Source organism: Nicotiana tabacum, chromosome 6 (genome assembly GCF_000715075.1).
Source record: "Nicotiana tabacum cultivar K326 chromosome 6, ASM71507v2, whole genome shotgun sequence".
Taxonomy (NCBI): domain Eukaryota; kingdom Viridiplantae; phylum Streptophyta; class Magnoliopsida; order Solanales; family Solanaceae; genus Nicotiana; species Nicotiana tabacum.
In genome coordinates, this window is record NC_134085.1 from 163,692,416 (window position 1) to 163,713,078 (window position 20,663).

The window sequence follows — 20,663 nt, forward strand, 5'->3', positions numbered from 1 at the left end:
CAACATGAAACCAAAGCTGAAATTTTCAACTAAAGAACTCAAATGAATAGAAGACAGTATTACAATTCAAACTCTATTTATTTGTCATGTTGAATCTCTTTCCAACATAAAATTTAAAAGACATGTACCTGAAAATGAAGGTAGGAGGAGTAAATTTCAGCAGTAGCAGCAGTAACAAATTCAGCAGAATATACCAGTATTCAACAGATTTGGTCAACAAAACAAGGCCCGAGGAACTCAGAAACACAGTACAAGACTTCTTAAAAGTTTCAGATTTTTAAACTGAACAATATGTCTGATTTTAAGACTTTAGAAAAGGAAAACTGAAAAGCTCTTAATTTCAAAAATCATCCTCAATACTAGTGTCTGATGTAGAATTCTTTTTACTATTTCTGATCTTCTTTCTTTCCTTCTGTTCTCTATCTGATTCTGTTCTTCTCAATTTTCAGATTTCTATTTCTGATTTTTTCTCAATGTATCTCTCTCTATTTCAGATTTCTCTCTGTCTGTATTTAAATTTGATTCTCTCTAAAAATCTGATCTTGTGTTCTGTTTTTCTCTCTTTTCTGATCCTAAAATCTGATTTTTTTCCTCTCTTAAAATCTTCTAAAATCTCTCTCTGAAAGCTCTCTCTCAAGTCAGTCCCCATTCCCCCCTCTTATACAGGTCTGCCCCCTCTTTTTAAGTGCTGCCTGGACCCTTTTCTCCTTTTAAAATCAGCAAGTTTCCATTAAAAACTGCTTTTGATTAATTTAAATGATCCTATCCTGATTTTAAGCAGCCCATTACCCTTTGTTTCCCATTACCCCATTAAATTAAAAGCCACTAATACTCCACTATCAGCACACTACTACCCTCACTGTTTCATTACCAGTAGTACCCCTGAAAGCTTACTGTTATTACTGCCCTCAAGGAAATCAGAATCTGATACAAAATAGATTTTAAAATCTGTTCAAAATCGATTATCCTTCTGAATTAAACAGCTATAACCAATCCTATCAAGTTCTGGACTGAATCTTGACTGAGAATGCACTTTTCTAACACAATGGTATCTAACCAACATTTGTGAAATTGAAATTAAACCTAATATCACAACAAATTATACTGAATTCAACATAACAAGTCAAACTGAATTTCAGCATTGAATTAAGATCAAACAAACACAAGAGCATTGTCAGTATACTGACAATGCCCTGTTCAGAAAACAATATATACACATTATACATTTGAATTTACTGATTTGCTAACAAACATGATTTAATTGACTAGTATTAATCAGTTGACTATTTACAACATTTGTCCATAATCAGTCTAAAACAAAAAGAAACAGACTGTTTCAATCAGCATTTTCAGAAATGAAAATTCATAATATAACTAATCGACGAACTTAATCGAGTCGATTACACACATTGTAAACAATCACAACCAACATAAATAATTCATATTTGGATTAAGTAGACGGGTAGGAGACAAAGATGACATAATTAATCAAAAAATAAAAACAGGAAAAATTAACAGGTTATTAAACAAATAAGAATATATGTAGAATACTCATAAGAAATAGAAAAAATACCTTTGAATCCTTCAATTTTATTCCGACTCGGACTCAACTTGGATTCGGACTTTGTTTGAAATCAAACAGACCTTAGTCGAAGTATTTTCTACTGAAAATACTTCGACTAAGGTTGATTAAACCTCAATCTTTAATCAATTTGGACAGAATCCAGAAGTTTGGTATTTCTAGGGTTCCTGAAGATTCGATTTGGGACTTAACCATTTCCGGTCAGATTCGAGGGGGACCAAATACGACACAAGGATGAGGGTAACCTAGGGGTCATTGGGTGTCAGTTTAGAACAGATCTGAGTTTGTTCTTGTTTGGTCCGAATCTTCAAAAGAAAATTCGAGAAGTTCTGAGGGGATTCGAACCAAACAAACAACAGATCTATACCTAGGGTGGTTAGGGGAATCTATGGTGTTATTTTGGAAGCCATTGGAAAGGTTTGAGTTTTCAGACCCACCTTCGATTTAATATTCGAAGAGTTGGGGTCTGATTCGAAGGAAACTAAGGTCAGATCTGTGTAGAGGATGTTCAGGGGATTCTAGGGTGTTATTTTGGTGACCGGCGGCGTTGATGCCACCGGGTTTCAGGCGGTGGGATTCTAGGGCGGCTAGGGTTAGGGGTGGGGTTTGGGGACGATGATGAACAGTGAGAGGAGGGGGGGTGTTCAGTTAGGGGCCGGGGTAGGGGCTTGGGACTTATATAGGGGTGGGGTGGATTGATCTCATCCGTTGGATCAATTAAGATGCACGGTTGAGATCAATCCACTTATCCAAACGACATTGTTTGATTTAAGTTGGGGAAAGGGTCAACCCGGGGTTGAAATGGATCGGGTTTGGGTGAGTTTTTAAGACCGTGGGATCAAAATGGATGAACGGTTCAGATCTAGTTGCCCTAAACGTCGTCGTTTTATTTATGCAGGGGCTGAACTGGACCGTTTGATTGCAATGAATCAACGGCTCAGATTTGAGGTACCTCATGCGACGTCGTTTAGGCTTGTTCGAATTGGACCGGACAAGGGGATGTTGGATTGGGCTGTGGGATTCATTTCGTTTGGGCCTGGATTTTAATCCAGGTCCGATTTTCATATTCTAACTTATATTTTTATTTTATTTTATTATTAATTAATAAAATCCTAATCAAAAATTATAAAAACAAAATTATCATTACAATAATACTAATTATCTTTTAATAACCATTAACACGTAGATAAAACATTAATCACATAACGACACATTTAAAAATAGAACGAATGCATATTTTTTGTGATTTTATTTAAATTATCTTTCAAATGCATAATTAAATCCTATATGCATGCAACATGTATTTTTATTTTAATTTTCATTTCATTATGACAAAGTAAACATTTATGGACATAACACAAATATTTAACACCACGCAAATTCAAAAATTACACAGCAAAAGAAATTTAATTTATTTTTTTTGATTTATTTTGGAGTAGTTTTCGTAAGGCAAAAATCACGTGCTCACAAGTTGGACTGGAATACCTAAGGAAGACCAATACCATGCCCGTACCGTATGCTGAGATGTTACTGATGATGGGAGCAGACAGGGCCAAGCCCTATATTATCCCGTGCATGCCTATGAAGATGGTCGTTGAGAACATCTCAGCCTTGCAGTTGAAGAAGGGGGTAAGAAGACATGAACCTACGTTCCTGGCAACCCTCTACATTGAAGATATAGAACACTCCTCGGGTCCCATTCCTGCACCCATGAAGGAGCTGCTACTGGATTTTGAAGATGTCATACCATAGGAAATGCCAAAGCGACTCCCGACTAGGCGCTCTGTGGACCATGAGATTGAGTTGGTGTCGGGCGCGAAGCCACCTGCACGGGCACCTTACAGAATGTCACAACCTGAACTCACCAAGCTTCAGAGACAATTGATAGAAATGCTAGACACAAGGATCATCGTGCCCTCCATGTCCCCATACGGGTCACCTGTGTTATTCCAAAAGAAACATGATGGTAGCCTGCGACTCTGTGTGGACTATCGGGCTCTAAACAAAATCACTATGAAGAACAAGTACCCTATTCCGCTAATGGCAGACTTGTTCGATAGACTGGGTGGTGAGACGATGTTCACCAAGATAGACCTAAAGACAGGTTATTGTCAAGTTTAGATTATAGATGGTGATGAGCACAAGACTACCTGTGTGACAAGATACGGGCTATATGACTTCCTGGTTATTTCATTCGGCTTAACTAACGCCCCAGATACATTTTGCACCCTTATGAACCAAGTCTTCCGAGAGTACATTGGCGAATTCGTGGTGGTCTACTTGGATGACATTGTGGTATATAGCCAAACACTGGAAAACACCTAGAGCACTTGCGGAAGGTCCTAGTCCGATTGCAGGAGCACGAACTATATGCAAAGCTATCCAAGTACTCCTTTGATCAAAAGCAGATTGACTTCCTCTGACATGTCATCGAGAAAGGGCAGATCAAGATGGACAAACAGAAGATTCAGGCAATCACAGATTGGCCACCGCCTAAGGATATCCACGCCTTAAGTGTGTTCCTTGGCCTATGCAACTTTTATCGGTGATTTGTGAAAAACTACTCCCTCATCGCAGTAACATTTATAGAACTCCAGAAGAAGGTCATGCCTTGGGATTGGGAACCCAGGCAAGCGGAGGCCTTCAACGCATTGAAAACGGCTATGTCTAGTAGCCCCGTTTTGGCCCTCCCTAATTTGGACAAGCCATTCGTGGTGCAAACGGATGCATCCGACTATGACATCAGCGGAGTCTTGCTACAAGAAGGGCATCCTGTAGCGTACGAGAACTGGAAGCTGAAGTATGCAGAGCGGCGCTATGTAGTCCATGAGAAAGAATTATTGGTTGTCGTCCATTGTTTGCGCCTTTGGAGGCACTATCTGCAGGGGACCCCATTCGTGGTCAAGACAAACAACATAGTTGTTAGCCATTTCATGACCCAGCCGAAGCTAAATGGTCGACAGGCCAGGTGGCAGGAACTCCTAGCTGAACTCCACTTCAACCTGGAGTACCGAAGAGGGAAGACCAATCATGTTGCTGATGCGCTTAGTTAGAGAGTTAATCTAGAATCGGTGTGCCTACTCGCCACCCTAAGGGGGAGCAAAGTAGCCACCACCACCATCAAGGACCATATACAGGATCTACTCATCAAGGATCCTGCTGCACAGTATTTGGTTGATTTGGTAGGACAGGGCAAGACTCACCAGTTCTACATGGAAGATGGTTTCCTGAAAGTGAAAAGGAACCGACTTTATGTTCCTAAAGGAGGAGATCTGCGAAGGACTTTTCTAACAGAATGTCACGATACTCTGTGGGCCGGCCATCTCGGTAAAGAACGCACCATGGCGTTACTTCACCGTGCATATTATTGGCCTCAAATGCCCGATGACGTCGCTCAGTATGTGAAGACTTGTTTAGTATGCCAGAAGGACAAGTCGGACCATTGACACAAGCGGGACTCTTGGAACCATTAGTTGTCCCAAAGAGACCATGGGAAAGTGTTTCCCTGGATTTCATCATCAGATTGCCCAAGGTCAGAGACCTCACAACTATCTTGGTTGTGGTGGATCGGTTTTCCAAGTATGCTACCTTTATAGCATCCCCACAATATATATCAGCAAAAGATATAGTTCGACTCTTCTTCTCTCATGTCGTCAAATATTGGGGTCTTCCCAAAGACATTGTCAATGGTCGCGAATCATGCTTCACTAGCAACTTTTGGACCCAACTCTTTAAGTGCCTTGGGTTAAAATTGAGTCACATCTCAAGTTTTTATCTGCAATCTGATGACAAAACAGAGCGATTCAATGTTATGTTGGAGGAATATCTCCGCCACTTTTTAACCGGATCAAAGAAGAATTGGGTGAAGCTTCTAAATGCTGCTCAATTGTATTTAAATTCACAACAGAAATCTAGTACAATTAAAAGCGCTTTTGAAATTGTTACCGGACAACAACCGCTACTCCCACACACCGTGAATGCACCAAACATGTCTAAATCTCCTCGAGTTGCTAACTTCTCAAAAGAATGGTAGCAATATTTGGAGATAGTGCGGAGCTATCTTGTCAAAGCCCAAAAGCGGATGAAGCGGCATGCTAATCAAAATCGTCGCTTTGTTGAATACCAAGTAGGAGACAAAGTGATAGTCAAAATCCCAAAGCGGTACTTGTTTGCGGGGGTCCAGGACCCTCGCCTATTGAAAAAATACATTGAACCCTTGTTAATAGAAAGGCGCATTGGGAAAGTTGCATACCGGGTGGATACCCCAACTTGGTGGAAAATTCATCTAGTCTTTCATGTCAGCCTTCTGAAACCTTTTCGGGAAGATACAGAGGATCCTTAACGGAGCCAGCTCACAATATCCAGTATTCGAGGTCCCAATTCAACCGGAAAAAGGCGTGTTGAAGCTATCCCTGATGATCGAGTGATTCATGCCTCAAGGAAAGATCACCAAGAGTTCTTGGTGAAATAGTAGGGCTGTGATGCCGAGGAGAATACTTGGGAGAAGGGAACAAACCTGAAAGCCTACAAGAGCCTAATTGATGATTATCTTGCAAGTAAGGTGCCGGGGACGTGGCCAACTTAGGTGAGGGAGAATGTCATGGGCAGCTTTCCATCCATGCCCCATGACCCCTTGGTGCGCCTCGTGGCGTCTTAGCAAGCCTCCCAACGCCTAGCGTCACGGATAGCCCCGTGGTCTTGGCTACGCCAAGTGACAAGCATGCATGTGTCTCTGTCTCCCCACCGATATCCCTCGCCAGCGCCCAGCCACAGGAAGATGCGAACAGCACTGCACACATAGACAATGCCACGCACGCAGACCGTGATGCCAAAGATAATGTTGCTAACAACGGACCTGTTTTTTCCTTGCAGAAAACGAAGTTCTTTTCATTGTAAATATAGAGTAGTTTTATTTCATGTACTTCCATTATGTTTCTCTAGCTTAGTTAAGTCTAGTCTTATAATTTTGATTTATTTTTTAAGCACTATTAGGGGGATCAAACAATCAAACTTTCTAGCAAACAAACAATTCTCTGTACTGGTATTTCTCCCCCTCGACACCACATTGCTTTTCTGTAATAGCTTTCATTAATGCAATCAAGCTTTCTTTCATTCTCAATTCTCATTTCTTTTCTCTCAATTGTTCTTGACTTTGGTTTTTCCGTACGGCATTGACAATCTCGTCTAGCGTACTGAGGGAAACTCAGTTGGTGGATAGTGACTGCACTGACATCAGTTGCTTAGCCTTACATCGCCCTTCCAAGGAATCTCAGGAAGGCGTTGCGTAACAGTACAAACGTGATCCATTCACTGTATTGAACCTCTCTTGCAATTCCTTCCAAACGAAGAGTGCATTGGAACGAAATAGAATTCCACTTAGCAATTCTTTGCTCATATTTCCAGTAAGTCACGAAACTACTATTGCATTACACTAAACCCACTGATGTCCTAAAGCTGGTCCAAAAGTATCCCTAGTGATTGTACCATCAATGAAATCCAATTTACTTCTTCCTAGGAGTGCAACTCTCATTTCTCGATCCCACAAAGTGTAATTCTCCATCCCTATGAGCTGAATACCAATAGATAAGGACCCAGGGGCATCAGAAGGATGAAGATACAGGGGATGATTATGATCAATCACCACCGGAGCTAGAACAGAGGTTCCTAAATCAGATAACATCCTCAATCGCCATGGTTAAACAACAACAAATTCAGTGACCTCGTAGATGCAGTGAAGAATCGTTAATCAAAAACAGAATTAACAAGTGAATCTAGGGTTTGCTACAATTCAGATCAGGAATCGTTTTCTTACAAAAAATGTCAATGAATCTCTCGATCATCTTCAATCCGCGAAGAACAATCCTTAGACCTTACCGACGAGATCTTGCTCTGATACCATGAAGAAATTCACTGAATTCCTGATCGATATTATAGCAGAGCAAAGCAGAGATGAAAGAAGAAAACACATGCAGAAGTTTGGAGAATTTTCTGTATATTATCAATGGAATAGTAATGTGAATTAGCTAGCTACACCTATATATACAAGTTACAATTCCTTGGCCGGCTGTTGCCAGCTGTCTAACTAACCTCCACTATCAACATAATTAACTAATTATACTACACTAACTAACGCAGCTAAAAACAGATTAAGCCTTAGTGCACAGTTAGACATTTGTCTAATTCCTTCCCAATATAACACGTCAAAATGTCAGTGTGTCGAATTATATTGTGTATGCATCACAGCATCGAATAAGTTAGATATACATTTTTAACCATATGATATTTTTGAATTAGCAAGTTATTTGTTTGACACTCTTTGCTTGTCGAAAGATAATTTGATTAACTTTTAGTTAAACCACACTCGCGCAGAGCCATGAATATACATAAGGAGAACCCCGTAACTCTTTTAACAGAAAATAAAGAAATAAGTTAATTCACTCATTTGTTTGACACTTTCTTACGGTCGAAAGATAATTTGATCAAGTTTTAGCTAAACCATGGTTTGTGGGGCGGAGCCATGAATATATATACAAGGAGATTCTGAAAGTAGGGATACAAATTACCTCTGCCACTATATTAGAACCTTACCTTATGTTAAAGGAATTCAACACTTTATACATAAAATCTATACTTTTGCCAACACTTAGCTAGCTGGCTAGCTTTGCCCCTGGACCACTCTAAAATGAAACTGCATTATAATTTTTAAGTATATTATATTAAAAGGGTTAATCAATATATTTTAAAATGTAATATTTAAATTGACTTAGTTAGAAGTTTTCATATTCAGTCAAAAAAGATAATGCTTTTATTTGGAATATTTGCAAAATCAGCGGATACGGAGGATTAGCTCTGACGTGACCTGATGCTTAATGCAATTTCCTTTTATCCCATTGCTACTTTTCTTCTTTTAGCTCGCTCCTAGGAATGAAATGTTTGGGCAGCATGAAGAATCGACACGATAAAATAAATCAATAACTGGTAATTAAAAAATAGCCACAACTTTAAAAATAATCGAAATTTAGTCACTTTTTAATGTTAAGATAAAATTTGAAACAAAATACTCTTTAAAATCCGGAAATTTCCAGCATAATATGTTGTAGTTCGAATTTTTTACATATGAGATTCCAACATAATATGCTGGAATTTCATAATATGTTGTGTTCCAGCATAATATGTTGGAAATTCATATGCAGAAGCTCCATAATTCAACATATTATGTTGAAACTTTTCGTGTTTCAACTAAAATATTTGCTATTTTTCAATGACTTTGTAAATGCTGGCTATTTTTCGATTACTATTCCGAAAACTGGTTAACTCATGTTATTGCGGGTTTCCTAACTTTTAAATAATAACATATCCAAGATTTTAAGTTTAGAATTTATAGATTTTACGATATGCCACAAATTTATTAGTTTCGAGTAAATTATTTACATATGTTAAGTGAATTTTTTTAAAACAAATATAAAATTTATGTCAAAGCTATTAAATTTTGTCGAACCATTTTAGATCCACCTTATACCGCATGAGAAATCGACACGTAAAAGATTGTGGTTAATGAGTACCCCTACAACCATCGACACGTGTTAAGTGGAAGTGATTGATATATCATAAAGTCCATGTCCCAATATAGGGATATGAAACAGCCTGGTCTCCGACATTATCTTAAAAGAGGGTTCATGAAACTATAATGGCTTGTTTGAAGTAGCAGTGGGAGGTTTTTGGAAGTAAACCAAGGCTTTTGGTAAATTTTGATTTGAGAAAATTAAAATACAATAGCCTGGCAGATTGCATTTTGTCGGATCTTTTTATAACTTGTAGGACCATTTTCATGTTCTAATTATTAAGATCATGATGTTAATCACTAGATTATGACTCATATGTTAAAGTACAATGATGAGTATGATTACCAAAGATACCGGTTTGTCTCTAATTCGCATACATCCAGTAGAAAATATGTTCTTGACATTCAAGTTCTTCATTTTGTTACGAATATAGGAACTCAAAATATAAGTATTGGTTTCTATTTATTCAAATGCACGAGCAGAAATATAAGTAATTAAGAATGCTCTTAAGTAATTAAGAATGCTCTTTTGAAGGGGATATTGAACTAGGCTAATGAGCTAACTGTAACCAGAAGTGGATATGATAAATGGACTTTATGCCTAACTCAACCCTAAAAGCTAGCTTATGAGGTGAGGATTATTCAAGATCATATAAAGAGACCAAGACATCTATCACCCGCCGACGTGGGACACAACTCAACAGGATCCAATGTAGAAGTTGCAACTCGTTCTTGTTTAAGATTTATTGAGCTTTGTGTGCAATGATACTTGAACATTTAAAAATCTTGTGAATTATGGACCTAAAAATGAAGTTAATACTAGGATATGTAGAGGTAATATGATCTTAGCTAGTATAACTAGATATTACAGAGGCGGACCTACCCTGAGGGTAGCCAGATCACCGGCCCCCCTTCCAGTTCGGGAATATATATATATATATTTTAAATAACAATTATGTATTTTGCTTGGCACTCTAAAACTTAAAGCTCAGACGATTGCATTGGTCAATTTGGGGGCACAACTTGACTTTTGATGCACTGCATGAGTATGATTTTCGCTCCATCATTTATGTAAATTTTTATTCGACAATAGAGCCCCGTCATTTTAAAATCCTAAGTCCGCCTCTAACCAGATTCACCACAAAGGAACACACCATGTAGATCATGTTATTTGTAACTAACTTCAAATAAACGTTTTATGCATGAACGAGGGAGCCATCATCACTAGAGGGGCTTTTGTTCAATGGACGACAAACGCACACAATGGCGAATGAAGATAGAAATAATTAACAAGGAGACTTTACTAAGTAAACTGGCATCCATTTTCATAGTTTCCTGGGAAAAGACAGGTTACGGCCCAAGGACCATGGAGCTCTATATATAATGAAAAGAGATTGATGCCCATTCAAATCTTTTAGTGCTGTGTGATAAATCCATTTCACTTTTATAGTATTTGATTTCAAAATGGCAATCACTATATTTGAGGAATGCCTTTGTGCAACATAAGCGGACCATATTTGTGCCAATTGGGTCTAATCAGTTGTTTTGGATAAATAATCGTTTGCACATGGAATGTATATTTACTATAAGCATTAATGAGTAATTTAGAAATGATACTATTTTCTTCCTAATGATCTTTCTTGAGCTGAAACTGAATTCCGTAGTACTCAATATTCGTATTAAAATTATCAGATCACCCAAAATCTACAATCTAGAATACAGGGAAAAAGATTTTAATATGATATGTCCATTCTAAGTGTCTCATCCATATAAAATTGCAATTTCATTTTTGGCTAAGAGGTACCGTATCAATTTAAGCGTTCACAATTTTCACCCACATAAGGTTTTGGTAGAGTGGCAAAAGTTCAACTATCAAGATTCTAGAAATTTCGTAGTTGATCTCTCCAAAAGCAGTATATAAAGGGGACTTTAAGCTTAATTGAGCAGTGAAAACCGACAAGGCTTTAACAAACCTTTACAATTTTTAGTTATAGGCATATCTTGAAACTACTCAAAATATTTCTATTTACCCTAAAAATTGAATAACAATTAAAGTTATAATGTGATTTTAAGGACATGTGATTTCACCTAATATCAATTGACAAATATAAAGATTAGTAATAGAAATTAACAATGAGAAAGGAAACCAGTGTTGAAACGTAATTCAGCTTTCGAGCTTGAGTGCCCTCGAACTGATTGGTACCCGAATAGTTAAGAAATAAGCAAATTGATGAACAAGAATATGAGCTAGAAAATATTGTATTGCTTTGATATGCTTGAATGTAAGGTTCCTACAAAATGATTAGAACCATCTTTATATAGTAGAGGAATCCTACCTATGTTACAATTCCAATTACGGAAGTAAATCCCATGATTAGCCTAAACAACCGCCCTTGATTTGATCTGTTTCGAGATTTCCGCCATGATCTTCGACCAGCCACGGATATTTCGTCTTTCTGTTATTGCGATTTGCTCGAAGTCTGCCCTATTTGGTCTCGATCGCTACTGGCCTCAATCTTGACAGGCACCTCGATTCTCGAACTCGGTACCTTGTCCTCGTGTTTTGGTCTGATCCACTACGAGGCCGATCTTCGATCTCGATCAAATAGTAATGAGAAGAAATGAATTGAGCCTTTGATTTTGTACCTCGACCTATCATGACGTCATCCTCGTGACATAAACGATGGAAGTGACTAAAACGTCCCGTCGGTATAGTTCCCCAAGTCAATAATGAGTGTCAGTTGGTTGTCGGCCACCAGCGCCTTTGAACTGTCGCCATGAATCCCTTAAATAGGCCCCCTCTCTCATTGATTTAATTTTTACTTTCACTTTCTTTTAATCTCCTAAGCTTTTATATCTCTTAAGTTCTTCCTTGAGCACGAATGAGGACATAGAGCGGGGTTGGATGGGCCGATTTGTCCGAGTGAAGACCTCGGACCTGATCTCAGCCGAGAGCATGCCATTTCCAGAGAAATGGAATATGAAACGTGAGTATAATTCCTCCTCCTAACTTCTATTTATTATCTCCTCTTTATTCATCCTTTCTTACTAGTGTTTTACTTGGTGCAGCCGTTGCCTGTATGCCGGTGCGATTCCCCGTCTAGAGAACTATTTCAAGAAATTAGTGTCAACGTCTATGCACGCTGAGCGCGTATGGCGCGAATTGTCGAAGGGTCGATGGGAGGCCCGAAGCCATGATAAATTCTCGCATATCTCGATAACCTTGATCGTTGTTTGAATTTATCCTCACACTTGTTTTTCTTTCGCAGGTCTCAGAAAGGATGTGCTGATGAGGCCTCTGTCTGGTGAGGAGGAGACTTCGCCCCCGGTCCCGAAACCAGTGAAGGACAAGAAGAGGAAAAGGATCTCAACTTTCGAGGATCCAAAGCCCAAGAAATATCTGGCTCATAAGCCAAAGAATGACACCGCCGCCCTGCTTGCGGAGGTAGTTCAGCGGCTAAGAGAGGAAAAGAGGAAAATGAAGACGATGGCTCCGAGTTGGTGGCCCGAGTGAAGAGGAACACCGAGTCCCCAAAGGCCTTTGAGTCGGTGAGGTTTGGAGAGATTCAGCCTCGAATCGAGGAGGTCTTGGAAGAGGACCCGGGTAAAGTCCCCGAGTTGTTGGAGACTGAAGATGCCTCCCGCCGAAATGAGTATTCACCGGGTATGTCCGAAGGGGTCGGCTCCGAGGCCCTTCGAAATGAAGAGAACGCCCAAAGTGATTCATATGGGGCAATAGAAATCGGAGACTCCCTCACCACTTCCTTCATTCTCAGAAGGGGAAGTTCGAGAGGCTCAGGCCATGAAGGCCCCTCAGGTAGAAGGCTCCCTTGGAGGGGAGGACCTTTTCCAAGGTTGCTTTTCCAGGGTCGACGATGTCGCTGGCTTGAATGACTTGGATGTACCGAGGAGGAGCTTGGGCGAATGTTCCTTGAGTTTCAGATTGACCAATCAATTTCCAGCCCCCAGTGTAGATCCTGAATGCAAACAGACTATCATTATTATGGTCCCGGAGGATGCACGAGTTTTTGCCGCCCTCGTAGGGGTGGCCTATTACCTTCAAGGTCTGGTCACCGAGGAAGATCAAACTCTGATGGACGAGGTGGGAGCACCGTGTCTTTTCAATGAGGCCCAGCAAGCTTTGAATCGGGTAAGCCCTAACTTTCTTTGTTAACGCCGATCTATATACTTGTATTTTTCTCTCTTTGCCTAATTCTTTCCCTTCTATTTGTGTAGGCCTCGGTACTTCACCATAAGGCTTTCTTTAAGTCTCGAAGAGAGTTGAGCCGATATGAGGCTGAAATTCAAAGGCTTACCGAGGAAAAAAATGCTCCCAAGCTTCTCGGTGAGGAAATAGAAAAAGAAATCAAAGGCCTCCGAGCTGAGCTAGCCGTAGCCCAGAAAGAACAAAGCGAACTGACCGAGTAGGTAATAAAGTCTTAGACGCTTATGGCCTCGGTTTTGGAGTGATGGCTAATGATTAGATCTCACAGGTCCAACGGCTGCACGAAATGATCATGCAACTCCGAGGAGAGGTAGATAAGGTGAAGGAGGAGACTGCAGTGTGGAAGAAAAAAATGGAACGCCTTGCCTCAGAGAAAGAGGCTGCTCGAGCTCAGTTATCCTCAACCGAAATCCAACTCCAAGGCATGTAAGAGAAGAACTTGGAACAAGCCAAGAAAATTGAGGAGCTATAGGCTCGGTTGGAAACGGAGCTTGCAGTGGCAAAATTTGAGGTTGAGACGACTAAGGCCGATGCTGAGGCGATCGTGGCTGTCTACCGATTCGACGTTGAGGCCGCTCAAGCTCGAGCAAAAGAAGTTGCCGATGCTGCTCAAACTCGAGCATACTGGGTTGCCGAGCATGTCAAGTGCTAGTCTCGAAGAGAGACTCTTGAGGAGATTCATGCTCGTGACCTTAACCTTGATGTCGAGATCGAGAATGCGAAAGAGCTTGAGGCTAAAGCCAAAGCATTGCTCTCTTTTAATGATGATGATTCTGAGAGCATGAGTGGATCCGAGAGCAGAGCAGATCCCGATGGCGAAGATGTAGCTCCCTAGGAAAATTAGGAACTTAGGATCCTGATCAGTCCTTGTAAATATTTTCATATATATAAAAAATTTCTTTTCTCTCTGACTTGTCTTTATTTCAATTTCTGCCTCGTAAAAATTTTGTTTCGTCCATGTCATGAAAACTTTCATAAGCATGAGTTTTGGCAATTTGATCGAAGCCGGACTAGCGTAGTCTTTATAATCGAGCGAGTACTTGCCCGAACTCGAAGTAAGATGCCCCTTAGGTTTTAGTTGAGTGAGGATGACTTCTCGCACTAAAAAATTGGAACGGCCCTTAGGTTCTTGAATTAGGCCGATATGGCCCCAAATGAATGGCTCTTTTCCCCTTTCGGCTTAAAAAAGCTAATCATATAAAAATTTGTTATGCCTTAGCAAGAGATAAGGTCGTTCGAGAGTTCGAACAACCCGATACCCTTTAGGGTTTTCGAGGGTTGATATTATCGAAACCCTTTATGATTTTGCCGAGGGTAACCCTTTTAACCGGTTTTGTGAAGATACTAGAAGGCCTGATTTATTACGGAATTTGGACGTCTCTGAACCGTGTTAGTTTGGCTGTAGCCTTTAACTCGGGGTTTGCCTCTTTGTTTCCCGATTACACTTCAAACTTGTTCGAAGTGTCACTCCCGAGTGGGGTGGCTGTGGCCTATAAAAATGAGGGTTGCCTTTTTAAGGTCTTATGATCTTGAGATTTTAGTAGTTCGATTACATCGAGTTTTCAGACGGCAGTTCCTGAGTACGGGGTAAGTTGTTTAAACTTCAGTTGTGATCGACCCTTAAGCCTGTTTCCACAACAGACCAAAAGTAAGAAATTATAAAATTAAATTTTCACTAAGGCATGAAATATTTGGCAAGGAAAAATACTTCTCTCAATAGATTATACATGCGTACATATTTTCCTTTAGGGCTTGAGTAATCTACATGGGCACAGTTCGTTCAATCGTTTGGCCCTAACAAAGTTTTACCTATCGAGACCCTATCGACACGAAGTATCTTCCTTGTAACAAAGCCGGCATCCGAGTGTGATGCCCCTAGCATAAGAGGTTGATTGTAATGAAGCCTCAAATACTCTTGAATTGCTCTAAGTTAACACGAACAATGGTTGCCTCATTAAAAACCTTGCCGGAAAAACCTACTTGGTACAAAAATCGATCTAATAGAAAAAGAGTGCAACACGTGCTTTCAGACCTAAGGACTTTGTGATGAAAAATCCTTTGATGTCTTCGATTGAACACCTGCAATTTATTAGTATATAATGTAAATGAAAAAGGAGAAGGTCGTACCTTAGTAGTAGTATCGTTTGAGGAGTAATACGTTCCAATTGTTTGGTAATTGCTCGCCGTCCATCGTGCCAAGTTTGTAGGATCCCTTTCCGACGATATCGAGGACCTCATACGGTCCCTCCCAGTTCGGGCCAACTTTTCCTTCATTTGGGTCTCAAGTATTGAGGGTGACCATTCTCAGAACTAAGTCCCCCGTTTTAAAGTGTCAAAGATTGGTTCTTCGGTTGTAATACCTCTCGATCCGCTATTTCTGTACGGCCATTCGAACGAGGGAGGCTTCCCATCTTTCATATAGCAATTAAAGGCTTATATTCATAGCCTCGTGATTTGACTCTTCTATTGCATAATGAAACCTAGAGCTAGGTTCCCCGACTTCGACCGGGATCAGAGTTTCGACACCGTAGACTAAAGAGAACGATGTTGCCCCCGTACTAAATTTCGACATTGTTCGATACGCCCAAAGGACCTCAGACAATATTTCTCTCCATTTTCCTTTAGCTTCATTCAATCTTTTCTTTAGATTTTGGATGACGGTCTCGTTCGTCGATTCGGCCTGTCCGTTCCCACAAGGATGATATGATGTCGATAGGATCCTTTTTATTTTGTGGTCTTCGAAAAACTTTGCACTTTGCTGCCGACGAATTGTTTTCCATTGTCGCATACGATCTTGGCAGGCATTCCGAATTGGCATATCATGTGGTCCTAGATGAAGTCTATGACTTCTTTTTCTCTAACTTTCTCGAAGGCATGTGCTTCAACCCACTTAGAGAAATAGTCAGTCATAAACAGAATGAATTTAGCTTTACCTAGGGCCGATGGTAGAGGGCCGACGATATCCATCCCCCATTTCATGAACAGCCATGGGGATAGGACTGAGTGGAGTTGCTCTCTAGGCCGGTGGATCATCGGCGCATACCTTTGACATTTGTCACACTTTTGAACAAATTCTTTAGTGTCCTTTTCCATATCGGCCCAATAGTATCCTGCTCTGATGATTTTGTGAACCAATGACTTGGCACCGAAATAATTTTCGCAAGTGCCATCATGAATTTCTCGTAAAACGTAGTCGGTGTCTCCTAGTCCCAAACATTTTGCTAACGGTCCATCGAACGTTTTCCTATATAGTGTTCCATCTTCAGCCAATGTGAACCGTGCGGCCTTCGTGCATAGAGTCCTTGACTCTTTAAGATCCGATGGAAGCTTCCCGATCTTTAGGTATTCGATGTACTTATTACTCCAATCCTAGGTTAGACTTGTGGAGTTTATTTCGGCATGTCCTTCTTCGATTATTGACCTCGAAAGTTGTACGACAGTCCCCGAGCTAAGTTCATCATCTTCGATCGACGACCCTAAATTTGCAAGAGCATTGGCCTCGCTATTTTGTTCTCGAGGTACATGCTACAGGATCTATTATTTAAATCGGTGTAGAGACTCTTGTAGTTTGTCCAAGCACCTCTGCATTTGATCTTCTCGAACCTCGAAAGTTCTGTTGACTTGATTCACCACAAGTTGGGAGTTGCGCTCCCAAGCTCTTAGCTAGCTCGAAACTTGCAATCATGGCCTTATACTCGGCCTCATTGTTTGTTAATTTCGTAGTTTTGATAGACTGTCAAATTGTATTACTTGTGGGTGGTTTCAAAACGATGCTTAGCCCGGATCCCTTCACGTTCGAAGCGTCGTCTGTGAAGAGGGTCCACACCCCCCGATGATGTACCCGATTTTAATAATAGTTCCTTTTCGACCTCAGGTACGAGGGCTGGCGTGAAGTCGGCCACGAAGTTTGCCAAGTTTTGAGACTTGATGGCCGTTCGGGGTTGATACTCGATATCATACCCGTTGATCACGACGACCCATTTAGCCAATCGACCCGAGAGTTCGGGCTTGTGTAAAATATTGCAAAGGGGGTAGATGGTTACAACACAAATCGGGTGACATTGAAAATATGGCTTTAATTTCGTAGATGCGCTTATTAAAGCAAGCTCTAATTTTTCTAAGTATGGGTACCGGGTCTTGGCTTCACCTAGGGTCAGACTAACATAATAAACAGGAAAGTGTGTACCCCATTTACCGCTATTTCCGAGATCGCTAAGTATAAGTAAAGTTGCTCGTCCGCCTTTGGGGTGTGAAGCAATAGCAGGCTCGACAGGTATCGCTTGAGTTCCTCCAAAGCCTGTTGACATTCCTGGGTCCATGCAAAATCGCTCTTTTTCTTAAGTAGTGAGAAGAACCGGTGGCTACTATCTGAGGACCTCGAAATAAATCGACCCAAGGCGGCTATGCGTCCTGTTAACCTTTGTACAACCTTCACATTATCAACAACTGCGATGTCTTCGATTGCCTTGATTTTATTGGAGTTGATTTCGATTCCCCGATTTGATACCATAAAGCCGAGGAACTTGCCCGAGCCGACCCCGAATGCATATTTCTCCGGGTTAAGCTTCATGTGTACTTTCTCAATATGTCGAAGGTCTCCTGCAAATGTTTCAAATGGTCCTTTACCCGCAGGGATTTAACTAGCATATCATCAATATAAACCTCCATCGATTTACATATTTGTTCTTTGATCATTCGATTTACTAGGCGTTGATAAGTAGCACCAGTAATTTTTAGTTCGAATGGCATTACATTATAGCAATAGGTGTCGTATTTAGTGATAAACAAAGTCTTTTCCTGATCCTCCGGGTTCATTTGTATTTTGATTGTACCCGGAGTAGGCATCGAGAAAACTAAGGATCTCGTGGTCGGCCGCGGCATCGATCATGCGATCGATATTCGGCAAAGGAAAGGAATCTTTAGGGCATGCTTGTTTAAATCCTTATAGTCTACACACATTCTAAGTTTGTTTCCCTTTTAGGGACTACAACTATGTTTGCTAACCATTCGGGATCTTTTACTTCCTGAATAGATCCTATATTGAGAAGTTTTGCTACCTTGTCCTCAATGAATGCATGTTTTACCTCGGACTGGGGTCTTCTCCTTTGTTTTACTGGGCAGAACCTCGGGTCCAGGCTCAGTCGATACGTAGTGATCTCCGGTGGGATCCCTGTCATATCTAGGTGGGACCAAGCAAAACAATCTATGTTATTTAAAAGGAATTGAACGAGTTTTTTTCCTGAGCTCGGGAGTTAACCTCGTGCCCAAGTATACCTTTCGATCGGGTAGACGCTTGATCAGTACGATTTGTTCTTGTTCTTCGACCGTTGACTTCGTCGCATCAGAATCATCGGGGATTATGAAGGTTCTAGGTATCATACAATCATCATCCTCAAAAGTTCCCTGCTCCTCCGATCGGGCCGAGGCCGGTGACTGTTGTTGCTATTTGACTTCTTGTTTTCCCTTCGACTCCAATCACTTTGTTGATGACAACGCCAATAATGGTACTACCTCATCTATTGCAAACATTTCTTTGGCGGCAGGTTGTTCATCCTACACAATTTTAATTCTTTTTGATGTTGGGAATTTCAAGACTTGATGAAGCATCGAGGGCACTGCTCTCATGTTATGAATCCAAGGCCTTCCGAGCAATGCGTTGTACCACATGTCACCTTCGATCACATGGAACTTTGTTTCCTGGATAGTCCTGGCCACATTTACTGGCAAAAATGATTTCCCCTTTGGTGGTTTCACTTGCCATGTTGAAGTCGTTGAGTACTCGAGCTGCGGGCACAATTTGATCTTGGAAACTGAGTTGTTCTACAACCTTTGATCGAATAATGTTTGTCAATATACCTGGATCAATCAACACATGTTTAACTTAAATGTTATTCATAATGATAGATTGCCAATGTGTTGTGAGGTTGTTCGATCCCTTCTGCATCCTCGTCGTTGAAAGACAAGGTTTCTTCCGGTAAGTAGTCTCGAGTTCTATTTTCCCTTGTGATCGTCACCTTGGTGCGTTTAAATACCGATCCTTGAGGAATATCGACCCCTCCAACAAGCATATGAATCACATGTTGTGGCTCTTCCTGCTCGTTCTGCCTGTTCGAATCCCTGTTTCTAAAGTGATTCTCTGCCCCATCACTTAAGAATTCCCGAAGGTGGCCCTCGTTGAATAAATGAGCTACCTCCTCCCTCAGCTATATGCAGTCTTCGGTTTGTGTCCGTGGGTACCATGGTATTTGCATATTTGATTATGGTTCCTTTGAGATGGATCGTTTTGCAGGATCTGGGCCATCTAATATCCTTGATTCGTCCAATGGCTGACACAATACCCGATACATCGATGCTGAAGTCGTATTCTTATATTCGTGGTGCTTTTGTGGGATCGACAAGTTTATTGTAACCACTTTTACTCATGAGCCCTCGGGAGCTCTGTCCTCGATCATTTCTTCGATCATTTCGAACAAGATTTCATCTTGGGCCGTTGTGTTTACGATCTATGTTATATGGTTGGTACAATCTCTGTTCTATCAGGGTTCTCTGTCGATGTCCCTTTGAGTTCTGCCGACGAGCATGTTTGAATAAACGGAATCGGAAGGGGTCCCCAATTGACAATCCTCGACCCTGATCTTTGGCTGGTATCGATTATATTCATCGGCCTAGGTCACAACTGGATATTCAATTAAGTTTTGCTTTAGTTGTCGTGATGCTATCGAACTTCGTTCGTTCAAACCATGAGTGAAGGCTTGAACATCCCAATCATCTGTGACCGGGGGTAGGTCTATACGTTCCATCTGGAACCGAGATACGAATTCCCTTAATATTTCGTTGTCCTTTTGTCTCACTTTGAAGAGCTTCGACTTCCTAGTTGCAACCTTTATTGCTCCACGGTGTGCCTTCACGAAGGAATCTGCAAACATAGCGAAGGAATCGATGGAATTGGGTGGCAAATTGTGGTACCATATCATCGCCCCTTTCGATAAGGTTTCTCCAAAAAATTTCAATAGAACAGATTTAATCTCATAATCTTCTAAGTCATTCCCCTTTATTGTGCATGTATAAGAAGTGACATGCTCATTAGGGTCGGTGGTCCCATTGTATTTTGGAATTTCTGGCATACGAAATTTCTTTGGGATGGGCTTCGGAGCCGCACTTGGAGGGAAAGGTTTCTGCACGAACTTCTTCGAATCCAAACCCTTTAGAATCGGTGGTGCCCTAGTATTTGATCAACCCGAGAATTATAAGTTTCTACCTTTTTGTCATTAGCCTCGATTTTCTTTTCACTTGAT